General features: G+C 67.7%; 8 non-coding genes across 8 annotated transcripts; all 8 read right to left on the reverse strand.

Annotated features, from left to right (window-relative positions):
- Positions 1-471: 471 nt before the first annotated feature.
- Positions 472-590, reverse strand: LOC141413299 (5S ribosomal RNA). The gene has a single exon (XR_012438091.1). It is a non-coding gene; the product is annotated as a 5S ribosomal RNA (ribosomal RNA).
- Positions 591-2,735: 2,145 nt separating this feature from the next.
- On the reverse strand, positions 2,736-2,854 carry LOC141413300 (5S ribosomal RNA). The gene has a single exon (XR_012438092.1). It is a non-coding gene; the product is annotated as a 5S ribosomal RNA (ribosomal RNA).
- A 2,145-nt stretch (positions 2,855-4,999) lies between these two features.
- On the reverse strand, positions 5,000-5,118 carry LOC141413302 (5S ribosomal RNA). Its single transcript, XR_012438094.1, has one exon. It is a non-coding gene; the product is annotated as a 5S ribosomal RNA (ribosomal RNA).
- Positions 5,119-7,263: 2,145 nt separating this feature from the next.
- LOC141413303 (5S ribosomal RNA) lies at positions 7,264-7,382 on the reverse strand. The gene has a single exon (XR_012438095.1). It is a non-coding gene; the product is annotated as a 5S ribosomal RNA (ribosomal RNA).
- A 2,149-nt stretch (positions 7,383-9,531) lies between these two features.
- Positions 9,532-9,650, reverse strand: LOC141413304 (5S ribosomal RNA). The gene has a single exon (XR_012438096.1). It is a non-coding gene; the product is annotated as a 5S ribosomal RNA (ribosomal RNA).
- A 2,145-nt stretch (positions 9,651-11,795) lies between these two features.
- Positions 11,796-11,914, reverse strand: LOC141413305 (5S ribosomal RNA). The gene has a single exon (XR_012438097.1). It is a non-coding gene; the product is annotated as a 5S ribosomal RNA (ribosomal RNA).
- Positions 11,915-14,061: 2,147 nt separating this feature from the next.
- On the reverse strand, positions 14,062-14,180 carry LOC141413306 (5S ribosomal RNA). Its single transcript, XR_012438098.1, has one exon. It is a non-coding gene; the product is annotated as a 5S ribosomal RNA (ribosomal RNA).
- Positions 14,181-16,324: 2,144 nt separating this feature from the next.
- Positions 16,325-16,443, reverse strand: LOC141413307 (5S ribosomal RNA). The gene has a single exon (XR_012438099.1). It is a non-coding gene; the product is annotated as a 5S ribosomal RNA (ribosomal RNA).
- Positions 16,444-18,027: the final 1,584 nt, after the last annotated feature.

Here is an 18,027-nt window from a genome sequence, read left to right on the forward strand (position 1 = left end):
ATGGAGCGCGACGTGGAGCAGCACCCGACTGAGGCTCCCTGCTTCTCTGTCCCCTGGCGTCTTGCCCTGGACCCAGTGCACCACCTTCTGGCGAGCCCAGGTGTGGCGCGTCCCGCTGTGGGGCCCGCTGGGGTGCAGGACCCACTTTCTCATGGCTTCCGCACGTCCCTCCCCGCCCGCCTGGAGGGCAGTTGGGGAGCGGTCCCCAACGTGGCCTGGGACCAACCTCGCTGGTGACCCGTGTCGTGGGCGCGTGCCCCAGGAGAGTGTGGGGAGGGGAGAGGATTCGGGGACGTAGCTGTGAGGATTCGGTGTGCGTGGGTCTGGCGGGTGGCCCGGACGGGGTCGGGGTCGTGGTCACGGTGGGTCGTTGTGGTGGTGGTGGTGGTGGTGCTGGGGGTGGTGGTGGTGGGGGGGGGTGGTGGCGAAGTCCCCGAAGACAAAAGGAGCAGCGAGGGAGGGAGGAGCAAAAGCCTACAGCACCCGGTATTCCCAGGCGGTCTCCCATCCAAGTACTAACCAGGCCCGACCCTGCTTAGCTTCCGAGATCAGACGAGATCGGGCGCGTTCAGGGTGGTATGGCCGTAGACGCTAGCCGCCGCCTCCGGGAGCCCCAAGATCCTGCCGAGGGCCCCGGCGTGCGTCTCCACGCTGCTCTCCTGGCACGGCTGGGAGTCCGGGTGGGGGCTGGCAGCCCGGGGCCAGCGGCCAGAGGCCCCGCGCGCCTGCTCGGGCAGCCGGTCTCGCCCAGGTGGCCGCTGGGTGGCTTTCTTCCCGAGGTGTCCTGCTGCCAGGACGAGGGTCAAGTTTTCTCGGGGGAAAATTTCTCAGTGCTCTCGGGCGCTTGTTCTTCTGGGAATGTCCACTGCTGTGGCCAAGGCGGGGGACGCACAGCTCGGGCCAGGGCAAGCAGCCGCCCTCCTCCGTCGCCTCCTGGAGCCGTATCCTTGGGTGGGTGCGTGGCTCCCAGCGGAGGTCTCGGGGACCCTTCCGGTCCTCTTCGTCCGGAAAGCGCCACTGCCCCTCCAGCCCATCAGGAAAACGGCAGCCGCGCCCTTCGCCGACCCGCTCCGCCCTCCTCCACACTCAGGGCCTGGGGCTGCGGGGCTGAATCGTGAGGCTTTCCAGCCCAGGACTTCACCTCTGGCCCCTTTCACACCCGGGATCTTGGGAAGAAGAAACAAAACCAAACACAGCCAAAGCCATCTCCTCCGACCCGGGGCCCCTCCACATCCCTTCCGATCCCGGGTTCCTGCCGGCCTCCCGGGGCGTTTCTCCCAGGCAGGCCTTCGCGGCCACTACACGGGGCTGAGCACTCGAGTCCTCGGGCGTCACGGGGCCCGCGGCCACGCCAAGCACGCACGACTCCCGGGTCTCGTCTGCTCCTGGGTGCCCTGGGCCTCTTCCCTGTGCCGCTGCTGGGTCTTGTGCCCCTGCTTGGCCTCCTTCAGACCCGGCCCCGTGCTACGCGGCCACGTGCTACAGGATCGTGCCAGCAGAACTGGCCCTGGCTGAGCCCCGTACCCACCCTCCTGCCATCCCTGGCCCTGCTAGCAAATGGCAGAGATCCTCTGGCCTCCGAGCCCAGACAAAAATCCTGATGCAGTTGGCCGAGGGGCCGCAAACCAAGGCTTCGCTTGTTCCCGCTCAGGCCCCAGCCATACCCTCTTGTCCTTCGGCTGCTCGTGTGTGGGGTGGGGGAGAGGAGGGTGCGTCCCCGTGCGTGCGTGCGTGGTCTGGGTGTCTCTGCGTGGTGTGTGTGTGTGTGTGTGTGTGTGTTAGATGCCGTGCCTGGTGTAGGTGGGGAAGAGCAAGCCCTCACGCACAGAGCCCCATCACACACTGGGGCCGGGCCGAGGGGGTCAATCTGCTCGGCCTGATTGCGTTGGGCATACATTGCAGAAGGTGGGTTTTCCAAGGCGGAGCAGAGGGTCCCGGCACCTGAGGTTGTCCACGGGGAGAATGTCTGTTCCACGGGGGCAAGCGGTCCCTTCCGTCGTGCCCAAGCCCATGTGACCCCGAAGGCCAGGTGGCCCCGGTCCTTGAGCTGACTGAGGAGTGCTTTGAGACCCGGAGGGTGGCACAGGCGACTGGGCGCCAGCGGCGGCCCTCCCTCCCTTTGAGCGGGACTGGGAGCTGCCGCTGGCATCCGGAGCTCTGGCGGCCTGCGCCCTCTGTCCCTGTGACCGCAGGCTCTGCCGTGGGAGGCGGGATCCCACGTAGAGGTCGCGCGCTGGCTGCCCTGTCTTGGGTTGAGCGACGGAGCGCGACGTGGAGCAGCACCCGACTGAGGCTCCCTGCTTCTCTGTCCCCTGGCGTCTTGCCCTGGACCCAGTGCACCACCTTGTGGCGAGCCCAGGTGTGGCGCGTCCCGCTGTGGGGCCCGCTGGGGTGCAGGACCCACTTTCTCATGGCTTCCGCACGTCCCTCCCCGCCCGCCTGGAGGGCAGTTGGGGAGCGGTCCCCAACGTGGCCTGGGACCAACCTCGCTGGTGACCCGTGTCGCGGGCGCGCGCCCCAGGAGAGTGTGGGGAGGGGAGAGGATTCGGGGACGTAGCTGTGAGGATTCGGTGTGCGTGGGTCTGGCGGGTGGCCCGGACGGGGTCGGGGTCGTGGTCACGGTGGGTCGTTGTGGTGGTGGTGGTGGTGGTGGTGCTGGGGGTGGTGGTGGTGGTGGGGGGGGTGGTGGCGAAGTCCCCGAAGACAAAAGGAGCAGCGAGGGAGGGAGGAGCAAAAGCCTACAGCACCCGGTATTCCCAGGCGGTCTCCCATCCAAGTACTAACCAGGCCCGACCCTGCTTAGCTTCCGAGATCAGACGAGATCGGGCGCGTTCAGGGTGGTATGGCCGTAGACGCTAGCCGCCGCCTCCGGGAGCCCCAAGAGCCTGCCGAGGGCCCCGGCGTGCGTCTCCACGCTGCTCTCCTGGCACGGCTGGGAGTCCGGGTGGGGGCTGGCAGCCCGGGGCCAGCGGCCAGAGGCCCCGCGCGCCTGCTCGGGCAGCCGGTCTCGCCCAGGTGGCCGCTGGGTGGCTTTCTTCCCGAGGTGTCCTGCTGCCAGGACGAGGGTCAAGTTTTCTCGGGGGAAAATTTCTCAGTGCTCTCGGGCGCTTGTTCTTCTGGGAATGTCCACTGCTGTGGCCAAGGCGGGGGACGCACAGCTCGGGCCAGGGCAAGCAGCCGCCCTCCTCCGTCGCCTCCTGGAGCCGTATCCTTGGGTGGGTGCGTGGCTCCCAGCGGAGGTCTCGGGGACCCTTCCGGTCCTCTTCGTCCGGAAAGCGCCACTGCCCCTCCAGCCCATCAGGAAAACGGCAGCCGCGCCCTTCGCCGACCCGCTCCGCCCTCCTCCACACTCAGGGCCTGGGGCTGCGGGGCTGAATCGTGAGGCTTTCCAGCCCAGGACTTCACCTCTGGCCCCTTTCACACCCGGGATCTTGGGAAGAAGAAACAAAACCAAACACAGCCAAAGCCATCTCCTCCGACCCGGGGCCCCTCCACATCCCTTCCGATCCCGGGTTCCTGCCGGCCTCCCGGGGCGTTTCTCCCAGGCAGGCCTTCGCGGCCACTACACGGGGCTGAGCACTCGAGTCCTCGGGCGTCACGGGGCCCGCGGCCACGCCAAGCACGCACGACTCCCGGGTCTCGTCTGCTCCTGGGTGCCCTGGGCCTCTTCCCTGTGCCGCTGCTGGGTCTTGTGCCCCTGCTTGGCCTCCTTCAGACCCGGCCCCGTGCTACGCGGCCACGTGCTACAGGATCGTGCCAGCAGAACTGGCCCTGGCTGAGCCCCGTACCCACCCTCCTGCCATCCCTGGCCCTGCTAGCAAATGGCAGAGATCCTCTGGCCTCCGAGCCCAGACAAAAATCCTGATGCAGTTGGCCGAGGGGCCGCAAACCAAGGCTTCGCTTGTTCCCGCTCAGGCCCCAGCCATACCCTCTTGTCCTTCGGCTGCTCGTGTGTGGGGTGGGGGAGAGGAGGGTGCGTCCCCGTGCGTGCGTGCGTGGTCTGGGTGTCTCTGCGTGGTGTGTGTGTGTGTGTGTGTGTGTGTTAGATGCCGTGCCTGGTGTAGGTGGGGAAGAGCAAGCCCTCACGCACAGAGCCCCATCACACACTGGGGCCGGGCCGAGGGGGTCAATCTGCTCGGCCTGATTGCGTTGGGCATACATTGCAGAAGGTGGGTTTTCCAAGGCGGAGCAGAGGGTCCCGGCACCTGAGGTTGTCCACGGGGAGAATGTCTGTTCCACGGGGGCAAGCGGTCCCTTCCGTCGTGCCCAAGCCCATGTGACCCCGAAGGCCAGGTGGCCCCGGTCCTTGAGCTGACTGAGGAGTGCTTTGAGACCCGGAGGGTGGCACAGGCGACTGGGCGCCAGCGGCGGCCCTCCCTCCCTTTGAGCGGGACGGGGAGCTGCCGCTGGCATCCGGAGCTCTGGCGGCCTGCGCCCTCTGTCCCTGTGACCGCAGGCTCTGCCGTGGGAGGCGGGATCCGACGTAGAGGTCGCGCGCTGGCTGCCCTGTCTTGGGTTGAGCGACGGAGCGCGACGTGGAGCAGCACCCGACTGAGGCTCCCTGCTTCTCTGTCCCCTGGCGTCTTGCCCTGGACCCAGTGCACCACCTTGTGGCGAGCCCAGGTGTGGCGCGTCCCGCTGTGGGGCCCGCTGGGGTGCAGGACCCACTTTCTCATGGCTTCCGCACGTCCCTCCCCGCCCGCCTGGAGGGCAGTTGGGGAGCGGTCCCCAACGTGGCCTGGGACCAACCTCGCTGGTGACCCGTGTCGCGGGCGCGCGCCCCAGGAGAGTGTGGGGAGGGGAGAGGATTCGGGGACGTAGCTGTGAGGATTCGGTGTGCGTGGGTCTGGCGGGTGGCCCGGACGGGGTCGGGGTCGTGGTCACGGTGGGTCGTTGTGGTGGTGTTGGTGGTGGTGGTGCTGGGGGTGGTGGTGGTGGGGGGGGGGGTGGTGGCGAAGTCCCCGAAGACAAAAGGAGCAGCGAGGGAGGGAGGAGCAAAAGCCTACAGCACCCGGTATTCCCAGGCGGTCTCCCATCCAAGTACTAACCAGGCCCGACCCTGCTTAGCTTCCGAGATCAGACGAGATCGGGCGCGTTCAGGGTGGTATGGCCGTAGACGCTAGCCGCCGCCTCCGGGAGCCCCAAGAGCCTGCCGAGGGCCCCGGCGTGCGTCTCCACGCTGCTCTCCTGGCACGGCTGGGAGTCCGGGTGGGGGCTGGCAGCCCGGGGCCAGCGGCCAGAGGCCCCGCGCGCCTGCTCGGGCAGCCGGTCTCGCCCAGGTGGCCGCTGGGTGGCTTTCTTCCCGAGGTGTCCTGCTGCCAGGACGAGGGTCAAGTTTTCTCGGGGGAAAATTTCTCAGTGCTCTCGGGCGCTTGTTCTTCTGGGAATGTCCACTGCTGTGGCCAAGGCGGGGGACGCACAGCTCGGGCCAGGGCAAGCAGCCGCCCTCCTCCGTCGCCTCCTGGAGCCGTATCCTTGGGTGGGTGCGTGGCTCCCAGCGGAGGTCTCGGGGACCCTTCCGGTCCTCTTCGTCCGGAAAGCGCCACTGCCCCTCCAGCCCATCAGGAAAACGGCAGCCGCGCCCTTCGCCGACCCGCTCCGCCCTCCTCCACACTCAGGGCCTGGGGCTGCGGGGCTGAATCGTGAGGCTTTCCAGCCCAGGACTTCACCTCTGGCCCCTTTCACACCCGGGATCTTGGGAAGAAGAAACAAAACCAAACACAGCCAAAGCCATCTCCTCCGACCCGGGGCCCCTCCACATCCCTTCCGATCCCGGGTTCCTGCCGGCCTCCCGGGGCGTTTCTCCCAGGCAGGCCTTCGCGGCCACTACACGGGGCTGAGCACTCGAGTCCTCGGGCGTCACGGGGCCCGCGGCCACGCCAAGCACGCACGACTCCCGGGTCTCGTCTGCTCCTGGGTGCCCTGGGCCTCTTCCCTGTGCCGCTGCTGGGTCTTGTGCCCCTGCTTGGCCTCCTTCAGACCCGGCCCCGTGCTACGCGGCCACGTGCTACAGGATCGTGCCAGCAGAACTGGCCCTGGCTGAGCCCCGTACCCACCCTCCTGCCATCCCTGGCCCTGCTAGCAAATGGCAGAGATCCTCTGGCCTCCGAGCCCAGACAAAAATCCTGATGCAGTTGGCCGAGGGGCCGCAAACCAAGGCTTCGCTTGTTCCCGCTCAGGCCCCAGCCATACCCTCTTGTCCTTCGGCTGCTCGTGTGTGGGGTGGGGGAGAGGAGGGTGCGTCCCCGTGCGTGCGTGCGTGGTCTGGGTGTCTCTGCGTGGTGTGTGTGTGTGTGTGTGTGTGTGTTAGATGCCGTGCCTGGTGTAGGTGGGGAAGAGCAAGCCCTCACGCACAGAGCCCCATCACACACTGGGGCCGGGCCGAGGGGGTCAATCTGCTCGGCCTGATTGCGTTGGGCATACATTGCAGAAGGTGGGTTTTCCAAGGCGGAGCAGAGGGTCCCGGCACCTGAGGTTGTCCACGGGGAGAATGTCTGTTCCACGGGGGCAAGCGGTCCCTTCCGTCGTGCCCAAGCCCATGTGACCCCGAAGGCCAGGTGGCCCCGGTCCTTGAGCTGACTGAGGAGTGCTTTGAGACCCGGAGGGTGGCACAGGCGACTGGGCGCCAGCGGCGGCCCTCCCTCCCTTTGAGCGGGACGGGGAGCTGCCGCTGGCATCCGGAGCTCTGGCGGCCTGCGCCCTCTGTCCCTGTGACCGCAGGCTCTGCCGTGGGAGGCGGGATCCCACGTAGAGGTCACGCGCTGGCTGCCCTGTCTTGGGTTGAGCGACGGAGCGCGACGTGGAGCAGCACCCGACTGAGGCTCCCTGCTTCTCTGTCCCCTGGCGTCTTGCCCTGGACCCAGTGCACCACCTTGTGGCGAGCCCAGGTGTGGCGCGTCCCGCTGTGGGGCCCGCTGGGGTGCAGGACCCACTTTCTCATGGCTTCCGCACGTCCCTCCCCGCCCGCCTGGAGGGCAGTTGGGGAGCGGTCCCCAACGTGGCCTGGGACCAACCTCGCTGGTGACCCGTGTCGCGGGCGCGCGCCCCAGGAGAGTGTGGGGAGGGGAGAGGATTCGGGGACGTAGCTGTGAGGATTCGGTGTGCGTGGGTCTGGCGGGTGGCCCGGACGGGTTCGGGGTCGTGGTCACGGTGGGTCGTTGTGGTGGTGGTGGTGGTGGTGGTGCTGGGGGTGGTGGTGGTGGTGGGGGTGGTGGTGGCGAAGTCCCCGAAGACAAAAGGAGCAGCGAGGGAGGGAGGAGCAAAAGCCTACAGCACCCGGTATTCCCAGGCGGTCTCCCATCCAAGTACTAACCAGGCCCGACCCTGCTTAGCTTCCGAGATCAGACGAGATCGGGCGCGTTCAGGGTGGTATGGCCGTAGACGCTAGCCGCCGCCTCCGGGAGCCCCAAGAGCCTGCCGAGGGCCCCGGCGTGCGTCTCCACGCTGCTCTCCTGGCACGGCTGGGAGTCCGGGTGGGGGCTGGCAGCCCGGGGCCAGCGGCCAGAGGCCCCGCGCGCCTGCTCGGGCAGCCGGTCTCGCCCAGGTGGCCGCTGGGTGGCTTTCTTCCCGAGGTGTCCTGCTGCCAGGACGAGGGTCAAGTTTTCTCGGGGGAAAATTTCTCAGTGCTCTCGGGCGCTTGTTCTTCTGGGAATGTCCACTGCTGTGGCCAAGGCGGGGGACGCACAGCTCGGGCCAGGGCAAGCAGCCGCCCTCCTCCGTCGCCTCCTGGAGCCGTATCCTTGGGTGGGTGCGTGGCTCCCAGCGGAGGTCTCGGGGACCCTTCCGGTCCTCTTCGTCCGGAAAGCGCCACTGCCCCTCCAGCCCATCAGGAAAACGGCAGCCGCGCCCTTCGCCGACCCGCTCCGCCCTCCTCCACACTCAGGGCCTGGGGCTGCGGGGCTGAATCGTGAGGCTTTCCAGCCCAGGACTTCACCTCTGGCCCCTTTCACACCCGGGATCTTGGGAAGAAGAAACAAAACCAAACACAGCCAAAGCCATCTCCTCCGACCCGGGGCCCCTCCACATCCCTTCCGATCCCGGGTTCCTGCCGGCCTCCCGGGGCGTTTCTCCCAGGCAGGCCTTCGCGGCCACTACACGGGGCTGAGCACTCGAGTCCTCGGGCGTCACGGGGCCCGCGGCCACGCCAAGCACGCACGACTCCCGGGTCTCGTCTGCTCCTGGGTGCCCTGGGCCTCTTCCCTGTGCCGCTGCTGGGTCTTGTGCCCCTGCTTGGCCTCCTTCAGACCCGGCCCCGTGCTACGCGGCCACGTGCTACAGGATCGTGCCAGCAGAACTGGCCCTGGCTGAGCCCCGTACCCACCCTCCTGCCATCCCTGGCCCTGCTAGCAAATGGCAGAGATCCTCTGGCCTCCGAGCCCAGACAAAAATCCTGATGCAGTTGGCCGAGGGGCCGCAAACCAAGGCTTCGCTTGTTCCCGCTCAGGCCCCAGCCATACCCTCTTGTCCTTCGGCTGCTCGTGTGTGGGGTGGGGGAGAGGAGGGTGCGTCCCCGTGCGTGCGTGCGTGGTCTGGGTGTCTCTGCGTGGTGTGTGTGTGTGTGTGTGTGTGTGTGTGTTAGATGCCGTGCCTGGTGTAGGTGGGGAAGAGCAAGCCCTCACGCCCAGAGCCCCATCACACACTGGGGCCGGGCCGAGGGGGTCAATCTGCTCGGCCTGATTGCGTTGGGCATACATTGCAGAAGGTGGGTTTTCCAAGGCGGAGCAGAGGGTCCCGGCACCTGAGGTTGTCCACGGGGAGAATGTCTGTTCCACGGGGGCAAGCGGTCCCTTCCGTCGTGCCCAAGCCCATGTGACCCCGAAGGCCAGGTGGCCCCGGTCCTTGAGCTGACTGAGGAGTGCTTTGAGACCCGGAGGGTGGCACAGGCGACTGGGCGCCAGCGGCGGCCCTCCCTCCCTTTGAGCGGGACGGGGAGCTGCCGCTGGCATCCGGAGCTCTGGCGGCCTGCGCCCTCTGTCCCTGTGACCGCAGGCTCTGCCGTGGGAGGCGGGATCCCACGTAGAGGTCGCGCGCTGGCTGCCCTGTCTTGGGTTGAGCGACGGAGCGCGACGTGGAGCAGCACCCGACTGAGGCTCCCTGCTTCTCTGTCCCCTGGCGTCTTGCCCTGGACCCAGTGCACCACCTTGTGGCGAGCCCAGGTGTGGCGCGTCCCGCTGTGGGGCCCGCTGGGGTGCAGGACCCACTTTCTCATGGCTTCCGCACGTCCCTCCCCGCCCGCCTGGAGGGCAGTTGGGGAGCGGTCCCCAACGTGGCCTGGGACCAACCTCGCTGGTGACCCGTGTCGCGGGCGCGCGCCCCAGGAGAGTGTGGGGAGGGGAGAGGATTCGGGGACGTAGCTGTGAGGATTCGGTGTGCGTGGGTCTGGCGGGTGGCCCGGACGGGGTCGGGGTCGTGGTCACGGTGGGTCGTTGTGGTGGTGGTGGTGGTGGTGGTGCTGGGGGTGGTGGTGGTGGTGGGGGGGGTGGTGGCGAAGTCCCCGAAGACAAAAGGAGCAGCGAGGGAGGGAGGAGCAAAAGCCTACAGCACCCGGTATTCCCAGGCGGTCTCCCATCCAAGTACTAACCAGGCCCGACCCTGCTTAGCTTCCGAGATCAGACGAGATCGGGCGCGTTCAGGGTGGTATGGCCGTAGACGCTAGCTGCCGCCTCCGGGAGCCCCAAGAGCCTGCCGAGGGCCCCGGCGTGCGTCTCCACGCTGCTCTCCTGGCACGGCTGGGAGTCCGGGTGGGGGCTGGCAGCCCGGGGCCAGCGGCCAGAGGCCCCGCGCGCCTGCTCGGGCAGCCGGTCTCGCCCAGGTGGCCGCTGGGTGGCTTTCTTCCCGAGGTGTCCTGCTGCCAGGACGAGGGTCAAGTTTTCTCGGGGGAAAATTTCTCAGTGCTCTCGGGCGCTTGTTCTTCTGGGAATGTCCACTGCTGTGGCCAAGGCGGGGGATGCACAGCTCGGGCCAGGGCAAGCAGCCGCCCTCCTCCGTCGCCTCCTGGAGCCGTATCCTTGGGTGGGTGCGTGGCTCCCAGCGGAGGTCTCGGGGACCCTTCCGGTCCTCTTCGTCCGGAAAGCGCCACTGCCCCTCCAGCCCATCAGGAAAACGGCAGCCGTGCCCTTCGCCGACCCGCTCCGCCCTCCTCCACACTCAGGGCCTGGGGCTGCGGGGCTGAATCGTGAGGCTTTCCAGCCCAGGACTTCACCTCTGGCCCCTTTCACACCCGGGATCTTGGGAAGAAGAAACAAAACCAAACACAGCCAAAGCCATCTCCTCCGACCCGGGGCCCCTCCACATCCCTTCCGATCCCGGGTTCCTGCCGGCCTCCCGGGGCGTTTCTCCCAGGCAGGCCTTCGCGGCCACTACACGGGGCTGAGCACTCGAGTCCTCGGGCGTCACGGGGCCCGCGGCCACGCCAAGCACGCACGACTCCCGGGTCTCGTCTGCTCCTGGGTGCCCTGGGCCTCTTCCCTGTGCCGCTGCTGGGTCTTGTGCCCCTGCTTGGCCTCCTTCAGACCCGGCCCCGTGCTACGCGGCCACGTGCTACAGGATCGTGCCAGCAGAACTGGCCCTGGCTGAGCCCCGTACCCACCCTCCTGCCATCCCTGGCCCTGCTAGCAAATGGCAGAGATCCTCTGGCCTCCGAGCCCAGACAAAAATCCTGATGCAGTTGGCCGAGGGGCCGCAAACCAAGGCTTCGCTTGTTCCCGCTCAGGCCCCAGCCATACCCTCTTGTCCTTCGGCTGCTCGTGTGTGGGGTGGGGGAGAGGAGGGTGCGTCCCCGTGCGTGCGTGCGTGGTCTGGGTGTCTCTGCGTGGTGTGTGTGTGTGTGTGTGTGTGTGTTAGATGCCGTGCCTGGTGTAGGTGGGGAAGAGCAAGCCCTCACGCACAGAGCCCCATCACACACTGGGGCCGGGCCGAGGGGGTCAATCTGCTCGGCCTGATTGCGTTGGGCATACATTGCAGAAGGTGGGTTTTCCAAGGCGGAGCAGAGGGTCCCGGCACCTGAGGTTGTCCACGGGGAGAATGTCTGTTCCACGGGGGCAAGCGGTCCCTTCCGTCGTGCCCAAGCCCATGTGACCCCGAAGGCCAGGTGGCCCCGGTCCTTGAGCTGACTGAGGAGTGCTTTGAGACCCGGAGGGTGGCACAGGCGACTGGGCGCCAGCGGCGGCCCTCCCTCCCTTTGAGCGGGACGGGGAGCTGCCGCTGGCATCCGGAGCTCTGGCGGCCTGCGCCCTCTGTCCCTGTGACCGCAGGCTCTGCCGTGGGAGGCGGGATCCCACGTAGAGGTCGCGCGCTGGCTGCCCTGTCTTGGGTTGAGCGACGGAGCGCGACGTGGAGCAGCACCCGACTGAGGCTCCCTGCTTCTCTGTCCCCTGGCGTCTTGCCCTGGACCCAGTGCACCACCTTGTGGCGAGCCCAGGTGTGGCGCGTCCCGCTGTGGGGCCCGCTGGGGTGCAGGACCCACTTTCTCATGGCTTCCGCACGTCCCTCCCCGCCCGCCTGGAGGGCAGTTGGGGAGCGGTCCCCAACGTGGCCTGGGACCAACCTCGCTGGTGACCCGTGTCGCGGGCGCGCGCCCCAGGAGAGTGTGGGGAGGGGAGAGGATTCGGGGACGTAGCTGTGAGGATTCGGTGTGCGTGGGTCTGGCGGGTGGCCCGGACGGGGTCGGGGTCGTGGTCACGGTGGGTCGTTGTGGTGGTGGTGGTGGTGGTGGTGCTGGGGGTGGTGGTGGTGGTGGGGGGGGTGGTGGCGAAGTCCCCGAAGACAAAAGGAGCAGCGAGGGAGGGAGGAGCAAAAGCCTACAGCACCCGGTATTCCCAGGCGGTCTCCCATCCAAGTACTAACCAGGCCCGACCCTGCTTAGCTTCCGAGATCAGACGAGATCGGGCGCGTTCAGGGTGGTATGGCCGTAGACGCTAGCCGCCGCCTCCGGGAGCCCCAAGAGCCTGCCGAGGGCCCCGGCGTGCGTCTCCACGCTGCTCTCCTGGCACGGCTGGGAGTCCGGGTGGGGGCTGGCAGCCCGGGGCCAGTGGCCAGAGGCCCCGCGCGCCTGCTCGGGCAGCCGGTCTCGCCCAGGTGGCCGCTGGGTGGCTTTCTTCCCGAGGTGTCCTGCTGCCAGGACGAGGGTCAAGTTTTCTCGGGGGAAAATTTCTCAGTGCTCTCGGGCGCTTGTTCTTCTGGGAATGTCCACTGCTGTGGCCAAGGCGGGGGACGCACAGCTCGGGCCAGGGCAAGCAGCCGCCCTCCTCCGTCGCCTCCTGGAGCCGTATCCTTGGGTGGGTGCGTGGCTCCCAGCGGAGGTCTCGGGGACCCTTCCGGTCCTCTTCGTCCGGAAAGCGACACTGCCCCTCCAGCCCATCAGGAAAACGGCAGCCGCGCCCTTCGCCGACCCGCTCCGCCCTCCTCCACACTCAGGGCCTGGGGCTGCGGGGCTGAATCGTGAGGCTTTCCAGCCCAGGACTTCACCTCTGGCCCCTTTCACACCCGGGATCTTGGGAAGAAGAAACAAAACCAAACACAGCCAAAGCCATCTCCTCCGACCCGGGGCCCCTCCACATCCCTTCCGATCCCGGGTTCCTGCCGGCCTCCCGGGGCGTTTCTCCCAGGCAGGCCTTCGCGGCCACTACACGGGGCTGAGCACTCGAGTCCTCGGGCGTCACGGGGCCCGCGGCCACGCCAAGCACGCACGACTCCCGGGTCTCGTCTGCTCCTGGGTGCCCTGGGCCTCTTCCCTGTGCCGCTGCTGGGTCTTGTGCCCCTGCTTGGCCTCCTTCAGACCCGGCCCCGTGCTACGCGGCCACGTGCTACAGGATCGTGCCAGCAGAACTGGCCCTGGCTGAGCCCCGTACCCACCCTCCTGCCATCCCTGGCCCTGCTAGCAAATGGCAGAGATCCTCTGGCCTCCGAGCCCAGACAAAAATCCTGATGCAGTTGGCCGAGGGGCCGCAAACCAAGGCTTCGCTTGTTCCCGCTCAGGCCCCAGCCATACCCTCTTGTCCTTCGGCTGCTCGTGTGTGGGGTGGGGGAGAGGAGGGTGCGTCCCCGTGCGTGCGTGCGTGGTCTGGGTGTCTCTGCGTGGTGTGTGTGTGTGTGTGTGTGTGTGTGTTAGATGCCGTGCCTGGTGTAGGTGGGGAAGAGCAAGCCCTCACGCACAGAGCCCCATCACACACTGGGGCCGGGCCGAGGGGGTCAATCTGCTCGGCCTGATTGCGTTGGGCATACATTGCAGAAGGTGGGTTTTCCAAGGCGGAGCAGAGGGTCCCGGCACCTGAGGTTGTCCACGGGGAGAATGTCTGTTCCACGGGGGCAAGCGGTCCCTTCCGTCGTGCCCAAGCCCATGTGACCCCGAAGGCCAGGTGGCCCCGGTCCTTGAGCTGACTGAGGAGTGCTTTGAGACCCGGAGGGTGGCACAGGCGACTGGGCGCCAGCGGCGGCCCTCCCTCCCTTTGAGCGGGACGGGGAGCTGCCGCTGGCATCCGGAGCTCTGGCGGCCTGCGCCCTCTGTCCCTGTGACCGCAGGCTCTGCCGTGGGAGGTGGGATCCCACGTAGAGGTCGCGCGCTGGCTGCCCTGTCTTGGGTTGAGCGACGGAGCGCGACGTGGAGCAGCACCCGACTGAGGCTCCCTGCTTCTCTGTCCCCTGGCGTCTTGCCCTGGACCCAGTGCACCACCTTGTGGCGAGCCCAGGTGTGGCGCGTCCCGCTGTGGGGCCCGCTGGGGTGCAGGACCCACTTTCTCATGGCTTCCGCACGTCCCTCCCCGCCCGCCTGGAGGGCAGTTGGGGAGCGGTCCCCAACGTGGCCTGGGACCAACCTCGCTGGTGACCCGTGTCGCGGGCGCGCGCCCCAGGAGAGTGTGGGGAGGGGAGAGGATTCGGGGACGTAGCTGTGAGGATTCGGTGTGCGTGGGTCTGGCGGGTGGCCCGGACGGGGTCGGGGTCGTGGTCACGGTGGGTCGTTGTGGTGGTGGTGGTGGTGGTGGTGCTGGGGGTGGTGGTGGTGGTGGGGGGGGTGGTGGCGAAGTCCCCGAAGACAAAAGGAGCAGCGAGGGAGGGAGGAGCAAAAGCCTACAGCACCCGGTATTCCCAGGCGGTCTCCCATCCAAGTACTAACCAGGCCCGACCCTGCTTAGCTTCCGAGATCAGACGAGATCGGGCGCGTTCAGGGTGGTATGGCCGTAGACGCTAGCCGCCGCCTCCGGGAGCCCCAAGAGCCTGCCGAGGGCCCCGGCGTGCGTCTCCACGCTGCTCTCCTGGCACGGCTGGGAGTCCGGGTGGGGGCTGGCAGCCCGGGGCCAGCGGCCAGAGGCCCCACGCGCCTGCTCGGGCAGCCGGTCTCGCCCAAGTGGCCGCTGGGTGGCTTTCTTCCCGAGGTGTCCTGCTGCCAGGACGAGGGTCAAGTTTTCTCGGGGGAAAATTTCTCAGTGCTCTCGGGCGCTTGTTCTTCTGGGAATGTCCACTGCTGTGGCCAAGGCGGGGGACGCACAGCTCGGGCCAGGGCAAGCAGCCGCCCTCCTCCGTCGCCTCCTGGAGCCGTATCCTTGGGTGGGTGCGTGGCTCCCAGCGGAGGTCTCGGGGACCCTTCCGGTCCTCTTCGTCCGGAAAGCGCCACTGCCCCTCCAGCCCATCAGGAAAACGGCAGCCGCGCCCTTCGCCGACCCGCTCCGCCCTCCTCCACACTCAGGGCCTGGGGCTGCGGGGCTGAATCGTGAGGCTTTCCAGCCCAGGACTTCACCTCTGGCCCCTTTCACACCCGGGATCTTGGGAAGAAGAAACAAAACCAAACACAGCCAAAGCCATCTCCTCCGACCCGGGGCCCCTCCACATCCCTTCCGATCCCGGGTTCCTGCCGGCCTCCCGGGGCGTTTCTCCCAGGCAGGCCTTCGCGGCCACTACACGGGGCTGAGCACTCGAGTCCTCGGGCGTCACGGGGCCCGCGGCCACGCCAAGCACGCACGACTCCCGGGTCTCGTCTGCTCCTGGGTGCCCTGGGCCTCTTCCCTGTGCCGCTGCTGGGTCTTGTGCCCCTGCTTGGCCTCCTTCAGACCCGGCCCCGTGCTACGCGGCCACGTGCTACAGGATCGTGCCAGCAGAACTGGCCCTGGCTGAGCCCCGTACCCACCCTCCTGCCATCCCTGGCCCTGCTAGCAAATGGCAGAGATCCTCTGGCCTCCGAGCCCAGACAAAAATCCTGATGCAGTTGGCCGAGGGGCCGCAAACCAAGGCTTCGCTTGTTCCCGCTCAGGCCCCAGCCATACCCTCTTGTCCTTCGGCTGCTCGTGTGTGGGGTGGGGGAGAGGAGGGTGCGTCCCCGTGCGTGCGTGCGTGGTCTGGGTGTCTCTGCGTGGTGTGTGTGTGTGTGTGTGTGTGTGTGTTAGATGCCGTGCCTGGTGTAGGTGGGGAAGAGCAAGCCCTCACGCACAGAGCCCCATCACACACTGGGGCCGGGCCGAGGGGGTCAATCTGCTCGGCCTGATTGCGTTGGGCATACATTGCAGAAGGTGGGTTTTCCAAGGCGGAGCAGAGGGTCCCGGCACCTGAGGTTGTCCACGGGGAGAATGTCTGTTCCACGGGGGCAAGCGGTCCCTTCCGTCGTGCCCAAGCCCATGTGACCCCGAAGGCCAGGTGGCCCCGGTCCTTGAGCTGACTGAGGAGTGCTTTGAGACCCGGAGGGTGGCACAGGCGACTGGGCGCCAGCGGCGGCCCTCCCTCCCTTTGAGCGGGACGGGGAGCTGCCGCTGGCATCCGGAGCTCTGGCGGCCTGCGCCCTCTGTCCCTGTGACCGCAGGCTCTGCCGTGGGAGGCGGGATCCCACGTAGAGGTCGCGCGCTGGCTGCCCTGTCTTGGGTTGAGCGACGGAGCGCGACGTGGAGCAGCACCCGACTGAGGCTCCCTGCTTCTCTGTCCCCTGGCGTCTTGCCCTGGACCCAGTGCACCACCTTGTGGCGAGCCCAGGTGTGGCGCGTCCCGCTGTGGGGCCCGCTGGGGTGCAGGACCCACTTTCTCATGGCTTCCGCACGTCCCTCCCCGCCCGCCTGGAGGGCAGTTGGGGAGCGGTCCCCAACGTGGCCTGGGACCAACCTCGCTGGTGACCCGTGTCGCGGGCGCGCGCCCCAGGAGAGTGTGGGGAGGGGAGAGGATTCGGGGACGTAGCTGTGAGGATTCGGTGTGCGTGGGTCTGGCGGGTGGCCCGGACGGGGTCGGGGTCGTGGTCACGGTGGGTCGTTGTGGTGGTGGTGGTGGTGGTGGTGCTGGGGGTGGTGGTGGTGGGGGGGGTGGTGGCGAAGTCCCCGAAGACAAAAGGAGCAGCGAGGGAGGGAGGAGCAAAAGCCTACAGCACCCGGTATTCCCAGGCGGTCTCCCATCCAAGTACTAACCAGGCCCGACCCTGCTTAGCTTCCGAGATCAGACGAGATCGGGCGCGTTCAGGGTGGTATGGCCGTAGACGCTAGCCGCCGCCTCCGGGAGCCCCAAGAGCCTGCCGAGGGCCCCGGCGTGCGTCTCCACGCTGCTCTCCTGGCACGGCTGGGAGTCCGGGTGGGGGCTGGCAGCCCGGGGCCAGCGGCCAGAGGCCCCGCGCGCCTGCTCGGGCAGCCGGTCTCGCCCAGGTGGCCGCTGGGTGGCTTTCTTCCCGAGGTGTCCTGCTGCCAGGACGAGGGTCAAGTTTTCTCGGGGGAAAATTTCTCAGTGCTCTCGGGCGCTTGTTCTTCTGGGAATGTCCACTGCTGTGGCCAAGGCGGGGGACGCACAGCTCGGGCCAGGGCAAGCAGCCGCCCTCCTCCGTCGCCTCCTGGAGCCGTATCCTTGGGTGGGTGCGTGGCTCCCAGCGGAGGTCTCGGGGACCCTTCCGGTCCTCTTCGTCCGGAAAGCGCCACTGCCCCTCCAGCCCATCAGGAAAACGGCAGCCGCGCCCTTCGCCGACCCGCTCCGCCCTCCTCCACACTCAGGGCCTGGGGCTGCGGGGCTGAATCGTGAGGCTTTCCAGCCCAGGACTTCACCTCTGGCCCCTTTCACACCCGGGATCTTGGGAAGAAGAAACAAAACCAAACACAGCCAAAGCCATCTCCTCCGACCCGGGGCCCCTCCACATCCCTTCCGATCCCGGGTTCCTGCCGGCCTCCCGGGGCGTTTCTCCCAGGCAGGCCTTCGCGGCCACTACACGGGGCTGAGCACTCGAGTCCTCGGGCGTCACGGGGCCCGCGGCCACGCCAAGCACGCACGACTCCCGGGTCTCGTCTGCTCCTGGGTGCCCTGGGCCTCTTCCCTGTGCCGCTGCTGGGTCTTGTGCCCCTGCTTGGCCTCCTTCAGACCCGGCCCCGTGCTACGCGGCCACGTGCTACAGGATCGTGCCAGCAGAACTGGCCCTGGCTGAGCCCCGTACCCACCCTCCTGCCATCCCTGGCCCTGCTAGCAAATGGCAGAGATCCTCTGGCCTCCGAGCCCAGACAAAAATCCTGATGCAGTTGGCCGAGGGGCCGCAAACCAAGGCTTCGCTTGTTCCCGCTCAGGCCCCAGCCATACCCTCTTGTCCTTCGGCTGCTCGTGTGTGGGGTGGGGGAGAGGAGGGTGCGTCCCCGTGCGTGCGTGCGTGGTCTGGGTGTCTCTGCGTGGTGTGTGTGTGTGTGTGTGTGTGTGTGTTAGATGCCGTGCCTGGTGTAGGTGGGGAAGAGCAAGCCCTCACGCACAGAGCCCCATCACACACTGGGGCCGGGCCGAGGGGGTCAATCTGCTCGGCCTGATTGCGTTGGGCATACATTGCAGAAGGTGGGTTTTCCAAGGCGGAGCAGAGGGTCCCGGCACCTGAGGTTGTCCACGGGGAGAATGTCTGTTCCACGGGGGCAAGCGGTCCCTTCCGTCGTGCCCAAGCCCATGTGACCCCAAAGGCCAGGTGGCCCCGGTCCTTGAGCTGACTGAGGAGTGCTTTGAGACCCGGAGGGTGGCACAGGCGACTGGGCGCCAGCGGCGGCCCTCCCTCCCTTTGAGCGGGACGGGGAGCTGCCGCTGGCATCCGGAGCTCTGGCGGCCTGCGCC

The sequence above is a fragment of the Castor canadensis genome, chromosome 10 (assembly GCF_047511655.1).
Source record: "Castor canadensis chromosome 10, mCasCan1.hap1v2, whole genome shotgun sequence".
Classification (NCBI taxonomy): domain Eukaryota; kingdom Metazoa; phylum Chordata; class Mammalia; order Rodentia; family Castoridae; genus Castor; species Castor canadensis.